Consider the following 9,812-nt stretch of genomic DNA (forward strand, 5'->3'; position numbering starts at 1 on the left):
GGCACAAGGCAAACAGTAGATGAGGTTTGCTCAGTGAAAGCACCTCTCCTCACTCTACACAAGGTAGCACAATGCTCCAGGCCCTCAAATGTGTCCTCCGAAACCCATCGCCTCTTTGGTCCTGATTCCCTGTCAGTGTCTGTACTTGTTAAGGGGATTAAGATACAAGAGTTTTTGAAATACACAAGACAGCTCCGATGCCCAACTATGGCTTGAGGACACTGAGATGTGCTTGCTGGTTCATCCTGGACTGAGCTAACTTCTAGGAAATTCCAGCTGCCCTTGCCTCCCAATACCCTTACTGGGGACAGATTTGCATCATGGTTGAAAGATCCCCCATGTTTTCCTTGTGCCCTCTGTGTGTATCTGACTCCATATGTGTCCTTCTGCTCTTTGGAAATAGGAGACTGTTTCCTCCCCTTACAATGCAAAGTTTCTAATTCAGTGGTTGATACAAACCCTCACATCGAGAGAAGCTCCAAGGGAAACTGTAAGATGGAGACACTGACAGGCAGCAAGCTCTTAACCCCCCTCCAGCCTGTCTGCCAGAACTGAGTCCTGGCTGAGAGCCCTCAGCAATCCCTGAAGTCCAAACCTTCCTGTAGGGAGGTTTCTGTCCAGACGCTTACAGATTTACTTTACCCTGTCTCCATTATTGGAATAGAAGGTTGTGTTACCAATATTGAGGCTGTCCATTTGAAGATGCAGTATGTTCTTGGCATTAATTCTGACTGTCAATCAGCTACTCCCAGTGTATATGTAGGCTAGGGAATCACCATAAGGACCAGCAATTGTTACTCACTTCAGCCCCTACAGGGAACTGGCAGTGAAATCCGTGTCCTAACCGCTGGTGGCCAATCAACAAGTTGGGCAGGAGAATCCAGGGGTGCCCTAGTCTGCCTCAAGTCTCCCAGAGCCCACCAGCTGCACTGGAAACATGCAAACGCAAAGACATCCTGATGAGGAAAGCATCACACATTGTTTCTCTCTCTTGTTCACCACATTTTCTTTTCCTTTTTAATACTGCAACAAGCGAAGCTCACTCAGATCAGCAGTTCCAGTGGGACTTATGCAGAATCACGCCGTTCCGGTGAATTGGGGGAGCTGGGCATCCTACGGCTGTTGAGGCTGTATTCTCTCCTGTAGCTGAAGGACTGGGCTAGGCTGGATGTCATTAGCAGAGTAACATGCCATTGTGCGTGTCTTTTATTGTAAATATACCTGAGCGGCAGATATGAATGTCCCAGGGGAACTAGCTGTCAAATAATAGTTGGGAAAATATAATTTCTTATCATGCCAGTATACTATATTGGTTAAACCACATAGACACCAAGGGGAAAAGAGGATACCATATACCTTTTTCCCCGGAAAATAGACCCTCTTGTCCATAAGATATCAATGCAAAAAAAAAAAGATATCAATGCCTAGATGTACAAGCTAAAGGTTCCAAACAATAAGTTATGGTCACATGTGGTAAACTACAGTAACTGAGGGGGAAATGGATGAGGTAAAAAAGAAGATCTATCCTGGAAGAGGGTCAGGAATTTCTTCTGGGCCTATATTGCCACTGGGGTATAAACATGGATGTTTGTAAGGCAACACCTCAGACCTCGTTCACAATGTTTCCTTAAGAATGATGAAGTCAGAGGGTCAGATTAATCACCCCTCCCTTTAGCAAAGCTCCACACAAAACTTACAGTCATCAAATATAATAAACCTGGAATGTACCTGGGAGTGCGGAAAAAAACAAGTGCGGAACAAACATCTGTAAGCATCTGTTTTTTCCTGGTGACCTCAAAGCCAAGAAAGGAAGAAAAACAACAGAACTTCACTAGAAGCTTGGAGTCTCTGCTGTCCACAACCAAGAGAACTTCAACACTGATAGCCACTGAATTGAACCTCTAATACCATTCCCTCCTCTGATCTTGGCTTTTCCATTTGAAAATCTTGGATCATACCCTGAAGCCCAAGACTTCGGGATATCAGTCATCTGTGCCTCCCACAACAGCAAGTTTCAGCTTTAAGTTCAACAGAGTAGTTCGGAGATTCTAGTACATTGAAGTAATCCTGGGATGCTGTCAGAAGCTATTTGCCCCTTTCCATTTCCTGCTAGATGACAACATATCCCAACTGAGGTGGATCCTCTACTACAGAAATGTTTGTTGTTGTTTTCTTATTTTGTTTTGCTTAGTCTTTTAAAATTTTAGATGAACAAATGAGAGAGCGATACCTAGTACATAGTTAGAGAATCATGTTACAACATTGCCTGGGATGTCGTATTAAATGTTTACATGATCTTAGCAGAGTTGTCAGGCTCTGTTGCTGTTTATGCTGACAGTGGTCTGATACAACATTTGTTCTTTTGTGATTGTCCAGTTTCACTCATTAAAATTTTCTACAGGTCTAAGTCATAATGTGCTTTGTGTTTTCTCCAGCAGTTTTAGACATGTGTAGTATTCCATTGTGTGTATGTACCAAAGTTTCTTTATCCAATCTTCTAAAGAGAGTCTTTGGGATTATTCCAATTTCTTGATACTGTGAACAGTGCTCTGATGAGCATGGAAGTGCATAGGTCTGTCTGCGATATGCGATTTTACTTTTTTAGGATATAAACCCACAAAACTTGTTGATGGATGGTATGCAATTTCTTATCCCATTTATTTGTAGTGTGTAATATTTGCTTGTAGCATTACCAGATAGGTTTGCAGAGCCATTGGACAGAACCATCAGTCCAGTGGGTGAAAGTCCCAATCTCCCTGCTTCGTCTCCAGTAGGGTTTTTTGGGTTTTCTTTTTAATTGGGCTATCATTGTCAGTGTGACATGATATCACTTTTTTAAAAAATCTGCATCTCCTTTATGACTAATGTTTGTGAATATTGTTTTCATGTCTTTTGCTATTTGAATGTCTCTTTTAATTAACTATGGGTTTTGCTGCCTTTATAATTGAGTTATTTGTTTTTTATTGTGGTATTACAGCATTCTCTAGATTTTAGATTTAAGTTGGCCATTGTGTCCTTGCTTAGGATTGTTTTCTAGTCTGTGGAAAACATTTTGTTCTCTTATTGAATGTTTTGATGCACATATGGGTCTTATTGTAAGTAAGACTAACCATTTATTTTGTCTTCCATTGTGTGTGTTTCCTCTAAAATATTTGATAATATGTGCATGCCTTGCAACTGGGCCCTTAAGTTTGTACCTATGTTCCCACTGATGATCTTTGTAGCTCTGGATTGATGTTCGGTTTTTTTTAAAATCATGCTATCGGGGGCTCTTACAGCTCTTATAACAATCCATCCAAACATTGTGTCAAGAACATCTGTATATGTGTCACCATCATCCTTTTCAAAACATTTTCTTTCTACTCTGACCCTTGGCATCAGCTCCTCATTTTTGCCCTCCCTCCCCCCACCTTCCCACCCTCAGAACTATTGATACATTATAGATTATTATTATTTTATGCTGCCTCCCTTAACCCAAGTTTCTGTTGCTTTTCACCCTGGGTGGGAGGTGTTATATGTCGATCATTGTGATCGGTTTCCCCTTTCTCCCCCTGCCTTCCCCCTACCCTCATGGTATCGCTACTCCCATTATTCTTCCTGGGGAGCTTATCTGTCCTGGATTCCATGTGTCCAGACCTCTTAGGGAAAACTGGTACAGACATCTGTACCAGTGTACATGCTCTGATACAGCCAGATTTGTAATGCAGAACTGGGGTCATGATAGTGGGGGGAGGGGAATATTTATAGGTTTAGTATTAAAGCAGCAAATGGACATTGGACCTCCACTCAAGTACTTACTCAATGGAAGAACACTTTGTTCTATTAAATTGGCATTCCATGATGCATACCTACCCACCACAATCACTGAAGACAAATGTGTCCATAGGCAAATGTGATGAAGAAAGCTGAGGATGCCCGCCTGGCAAAAGATATAGCATCTGGGGTCTTAAAGGCTTGAAGATAAACAAGTGTCCATCTAACTCAGAAAAAAACAAAGCCCACATGGAGAAAGCATACCAGCCTTTGTGACCACGAGGTGTGAACGTGATCAGGTATCAGGCAAAAAGAACAAAAATCATATCATTTTAAATGAGGGTGAGTGCAGAGTGGAAACCCAATGCCCATCTAGGCAACTGGACACCTCCTTATAGAAGGGTCTCAGGGAGGAGAGCAGCCAGTCAGGGTGCAGTGCAGCAACGATGAAACATACAACTTTCCTCTAGTTCTTAAGTGCTCCCTCCCCTCCCACCCCCACTATCATGATCCCAGTTCTACCTTACAAATATGGTTAGACCAGAGGATATACACTGATACAGATAGGAACTGGAAACACAGGGAACCCACGACAGATGATCTCTTCAGGACCAGTGCTGAAAGTGGTGATACCAGGAGGGTGGACGGCAGGTGGGGTAGAAAGGGGGTACCGATTATGAGGAGTTACATATTACTTCCTCCCTGGGGGATGGACAACAGAAAAGTGGGTGAAGGGAGACATCAGACAGTGTAAGATATAACAAAAGAATAATAATTTATAAATAAGGGTTCATGAGCGAGGGGAAGTGGGGAAGGAGAGGGAAAAATGAGAAGCTGATATCAAGGGCTCAAGTAGAAAGCTAATATTTGAGAATGATCATCGCAACAAATGTACAAATGTGCTTGACACAGTGGGTGTATGTATGTATTCTGATAAGGGTTGTACAGGTCCCCAATAACATGCTTAAAATGATAATAATTTTATGGTTGGGGGTCACCACAGCATGAGGGGCTGTATTAAAAGGTCACAGCATTAGGAAGTTGAGAACCACTGCTCTAAAGCAATAATTCCTTACTAGCCATGAAACCTTATTAATTACAAAGATTTTCAAAGGTACAGATTACTTGAGCTCTTCCCCAGTCTTATTGATCAAAACTTATTCATAATGCCATGTACAGACCTGTATTTTGGGAAAGCCAGTTTATTAATATCCATGTGTTAATACTGGCCATCCTTATTAATACTAAAAACTACTTGCTTATATGTTACCAGTTTTTAGTATTCTCCAGATGTCTCTATCAAGGTGATTGATATGCATGGGAGTAACAAAGTTATATTCACCTTTCCATCAAGTATTCATTGTTAATTTATTAAGAGCATAAAAACATTAGCATGCCATTATATCCATCTATTTAAAAATATTTTTTCTTATCATCTAAGAATAGAAACTTGCAAGAAAATTACAATTAAAAAAGCTAGAGGAATGAACTGGGAGGGAAAGTACTTTTATAGATTTATAAATACAGTTATAAATTTATAGAGTTATATAGATGTAAATATATTTTTATATAATGATAGGGACATAGACATATGTACATATACTTATGTATACATATACTTATATGTTAAGTATTGAGGTAGCAGACAAACATTGGGCCTCTACTCAATCACCCCCCTCAACGAAAGAACACTTTGTTCTAATAATATGGCATTCAGTGATGCTCACCTTCCGGACACAATCGGTGAAGACAAAATGAGTGCATAAGCAAATAAATGAAGCAGTGGGTGCCCAGCTATTAAAGATAAAACATCTGGGATCTTAGAGGCTTGCAGATAAACTAGCAGCTATCTAGCTAGGAAGCAAAAAAGTCCACATGAAAGAAATACACCAGCCTGTGTGATCATGAAGTGTTGACAGGATCAGGTATCAGGCATTTTAAAACCTAAAACAAACAAGCATATCGATGCAAGTGAGGGGGGTCAGAGTGTAGACCCAAAGCCTATCTGTAGACACTTAGACATCTCACAGAAAGGCCACAAGGGAGGGATGGACCAGGCAGCGTGCAGTGCAGCACCTATGAAACATACACCATTCCTTTAGTTCTTTAATTCTTCCTTCCACCCACTATGTTTAGTTTTGTGGTTTTTTCCCCATCAATCTTCCGCTAGCTTTTGTCATGGGATGAGGCATGGATCTTGTTTTACTCTTCTACAGATGGAGATCCAATTTGCAATCACCATTGGTTGAAGCATAAGATTCTTTCCCATTCAATATCTTTTAAGTCCTGTGTTGAAGGGTTTTCTATACTTTTCCAAAGTGCCAGGCAGTTTTAACTACTGTGGCTGTTTAATGTTTTTTGAGGTTGGTAGTGGAAAGTCTCTTACTTCATTCTTCTTGTTTTTGCAGTTCATTGCTTATCGTGTATATCTTCCCTGTTCGTATGAAGTTGATATTTACTTTTAACATTTCTATATAGCATAAAGTTGCTACTTCGCAATTATTTTGGTGTGATTAAAATTGTTTTCAGTGACATTTATATTTATATGATATTGACTTTTCTTATCCATGAGGGCTATTATTCCACTTGTGTAGGTCTCTTTGGGTTTCTTGTTGTTCTTAGGTACCATTGAATAAGTTTCTGACTTAAAGCAACCCCATGCACAACACAAGGAAACACTGTCGGGAAAGAAGGATCAGACTTCAACCCAATGCTCCAAGATGTGAATGCAACATGCTGGCGAGGAGTAGGGAACCAGTGGAGAGGTCTGGGGGTGCCGGCTCCAATCTCATATAGTAAGTGGACACCTGCCCCTCACCCCAGAAGAATTTATTTCAAAAGATGGCATTGAATCTGCAGCTTTGGGAGAGGGAAATATCTGATCAGAGCACACAAGTGCTGAAGAAGGGGGAGGAGGAGAGAGTGGAGCATATCCTGGCCCACAAGGCCTTGAGGATGATGATCCCAATTAGAGCAGCGAGTCCAGAGAGGCTCAAATAGCCAACCCCACCATTAGACATGACGACCCTCACTGACCCATAGCCCTACAGGGGACAACCCCAGAGGCACAGTGTGGGAATTGTACCTGATCTATTCCTGCCACACCGAGGCAAAACACTAAGGTGGTGCAACAGAACAGCAAGGGAATGGAGCAGCGAGGTCCCCAGGTAAAGCTGAAGGTGGACTTTGGGGTCAGAGCATGGTGTCCCAACAGACTGGACTGGAAAACACTCTGAAAGGTCAACAAATGATTCTTGAACTAACTACAAGCTTTTCTTTCTTGTCATGTTTTGTTTTTGTCATTGGTTTGTTGTTGTTGTTTTGTTGTACATTGTTGCTTGGTTTTGTTCTGTCTTGTTTTTGTGCATGTTATTATCTCCACAGGTCTGTCTAAATAAGATAGGCTGTATGAACAATTTGGAGGAGAAAACAATGGGACTGACAGTTCCAGGGGGGACATGGGAGAGGGGAAAGTGGCGGGGGGTTAAGGAAGTGGTGTTAACAAACCCAGGCACAAGGAAAAAAGTGATACAAATTGGTGGTGAAGAGGGTGTGGGAGTCCTGGTAGGGCATGATCAAGGGTAATGTAACAAAGAGGAATTGCTGAAACCCTTGTGGGGACTGAGCATGGTGGTGACACAGGAGGAAAGTCAAGGGAAATAGAGGAAAGAGCTTGGAAGCAAAGGGCATTTATAGAGGTCTAGATAAAGACATGTATATATGCAAATATATTTATATATGAGGATGGGGAAATAGATCTATGTGCATATATTTATAGGTTTAGTATTAGGTAGCAGAAGGACATTGGGCCTCTACTTAAGCACTCCCTCAATGCAAGAATACTTTCTTCTATTAAATTTGCATTCTATGATGCTCACCTTCCCAACACAAGCGATGAAGCCTAAGCGGGTGAATAAGCAAATGTGGTGAAGAAAGCTGATGGTGCCTGACTATCAAAAGAGATAGCATCTGGCGTTTTAAAAGCTTGAAGGTAAACAAGCGGCCACCTAGCTCAAAAGCAACAAAGCCCACATAGAAGAAGTACACCAGCTTGTGTGATCACGAGGTGCCGAAGGGATCAGTTATCAGGCATCAAAAAACAAAAAATTTTATCATTGTGTGTTCAACTGCATGATACGATCACTGAAGACAAATGGGTGCATAACCAACTGTGGTGAAGAAAGTCGATGGTGCCCGACTGTCAAAAGATATAGCGTCTGGAGTCTTAAAGACTTGAAGATAAAGAAACGGCCATCTAGCTCAGGAGCAACAAAACCCACATAGAAGAAGCACTTTAGCATATGCCATCATGAGGTGTTGAGGGGATTGGGTATCAGGCATCATCAGAACAAAAACTCTTACCAGAGTGAATGAGGTGGGGAGTGTGCAGTGGAGACCCAAAGTCCATTTGTAGGCCACTAGAGACAGGGTGCAGCACAACAACGATGAAAAATACAACTTTCCTCTAGTTCCTAAATGCTTACTTCCCCCCCCACCCCCACCCCCAAGCACTATCATGATCCCAATTCTGCCTTGCAAGTCTAGCTAGACCAGAGGATGTACACTGGTACAGATAGGAACCAGAATAACAGGGAATCCAGGGTGGATGATCCCTTCAGGACCAGTGATGTGAGTTGCGATACCGGGAGGGTGGGTTGGAAAAGGGAAACCGATTACAAGGATCTACATGTGACCTCTTCCCTCAGGGACCGACAACAGAAAAGTGGGTGAAGGGAGACGTTGGACAGGGAAAGATATGAAAAATAATAATAATTTATAATTTATCAAGGGTTCATGAGGGAGGGGGAGCAGGGAGGAAGGGGTAAAAATGAGGACCTGATGCCAGGGGCTTAACTGGAGAGCAAATGTTTTGAGAATGATGAGGACAATGAATGCACGAATGTGCTTTGCACAATTGATGTATGTATGGATTGTGTTGAGTTGTATGAGTCCCTAATAAAATGATTTAAAAGCAACAACAACAAAGAAACACTGTGTAGTCCTGCACTACCCTCATAATTTTTCTATGGTTTGAGCCCATTGTTGCAGCTACTGTGTCAATCCATTGCATTGAGAGTATTCCACTTTTTCGCTGACCCTCTTATTTACCAAGCATAATGTTCTACTCCAGCAACTGTTCTCTGCTGACATAGTCTTGTCATCCTTCACTGTAATAACATTCTGGCGCATTGTTTCATAATATTCTTTGTAGACATATCTTATTTTACTGGATCTGTTTTTTGGTGTGTGTGTGTGTTTTAATCACTTTATTGGAATCTCATACAACTCTTATCACACTCCATACATCCATCGTGTCAAGGCCATTTGTACACTTGTTGCCATAATCATTCTCAAAACATTTGCTTTCTACTTTAGCCCTTGATATCAGCTCATTTTCACCACCCTTTCTACTTCCCTCCCTCATGAACCCTTGATAATTTATAAATTATTGTTTTGTCATATCTTACACTGTCCAACATCTGCCTTCACCCACTTTTCTCTTATCCATCCCCCAAAGAGAAGGTTATATGAAGATCCTTGTAATCAGTACCCCCTTTCTACCCCACCTTCCATCCACCCTCCCGGTATCTCCACTCTCAGCACTGGTCCTAAAGAGACAATCTGTCTTGGATTCCCTGTGTTACAGTTCCTATCTGTACCAGTGTACATCCTCTGGTCTAGCCAGATTTGTAAGGTAGAATTGGGATCATGATAGTGGGGGTGGGTGGGGAAGCATTTAAGAACTAGAGGAGAGTTTTATGTTTCATTGTTGTTGCACTGCACCCTGACTGGCTTTTATCCTGCTTGCATCCCTTCTGCAAGGGGATGTCCAAGTCCCCAAAGAAGGGTTTTGGGTCCCCAATCTGTACTCCCCCTCATTCACAATGATATATTTTGTGCCTTGATGCCTTATACCTGATCCCTTTGGCACCTATTGATCACACAGGCTGGTGTGTTTCTTTCATGTGTGTTTCTTTCATGTGGGATGGTCGCTTGATTACTTTCAAGCCTTTAAGGCCCCACATGGTATGTCCTTTGATAGTCAGACACCATCAGCT

Source organism: Tenrec ecaudatus, chromosome 15 (assembly GCF_050624435.1).
Source record: "Tenrec ecaudatus isolate mTenEca1 chromosome 15, mTenEca1.hap1, whole genome shotgun sequence".
Taxonomy (NCBI): domain Eukaryota; kingdom Metazoa; phylum Chordata; class Mammalia; order Afrosoricida; family Tenrecidae; genus Tenrec; species Tenrec ecaudatus.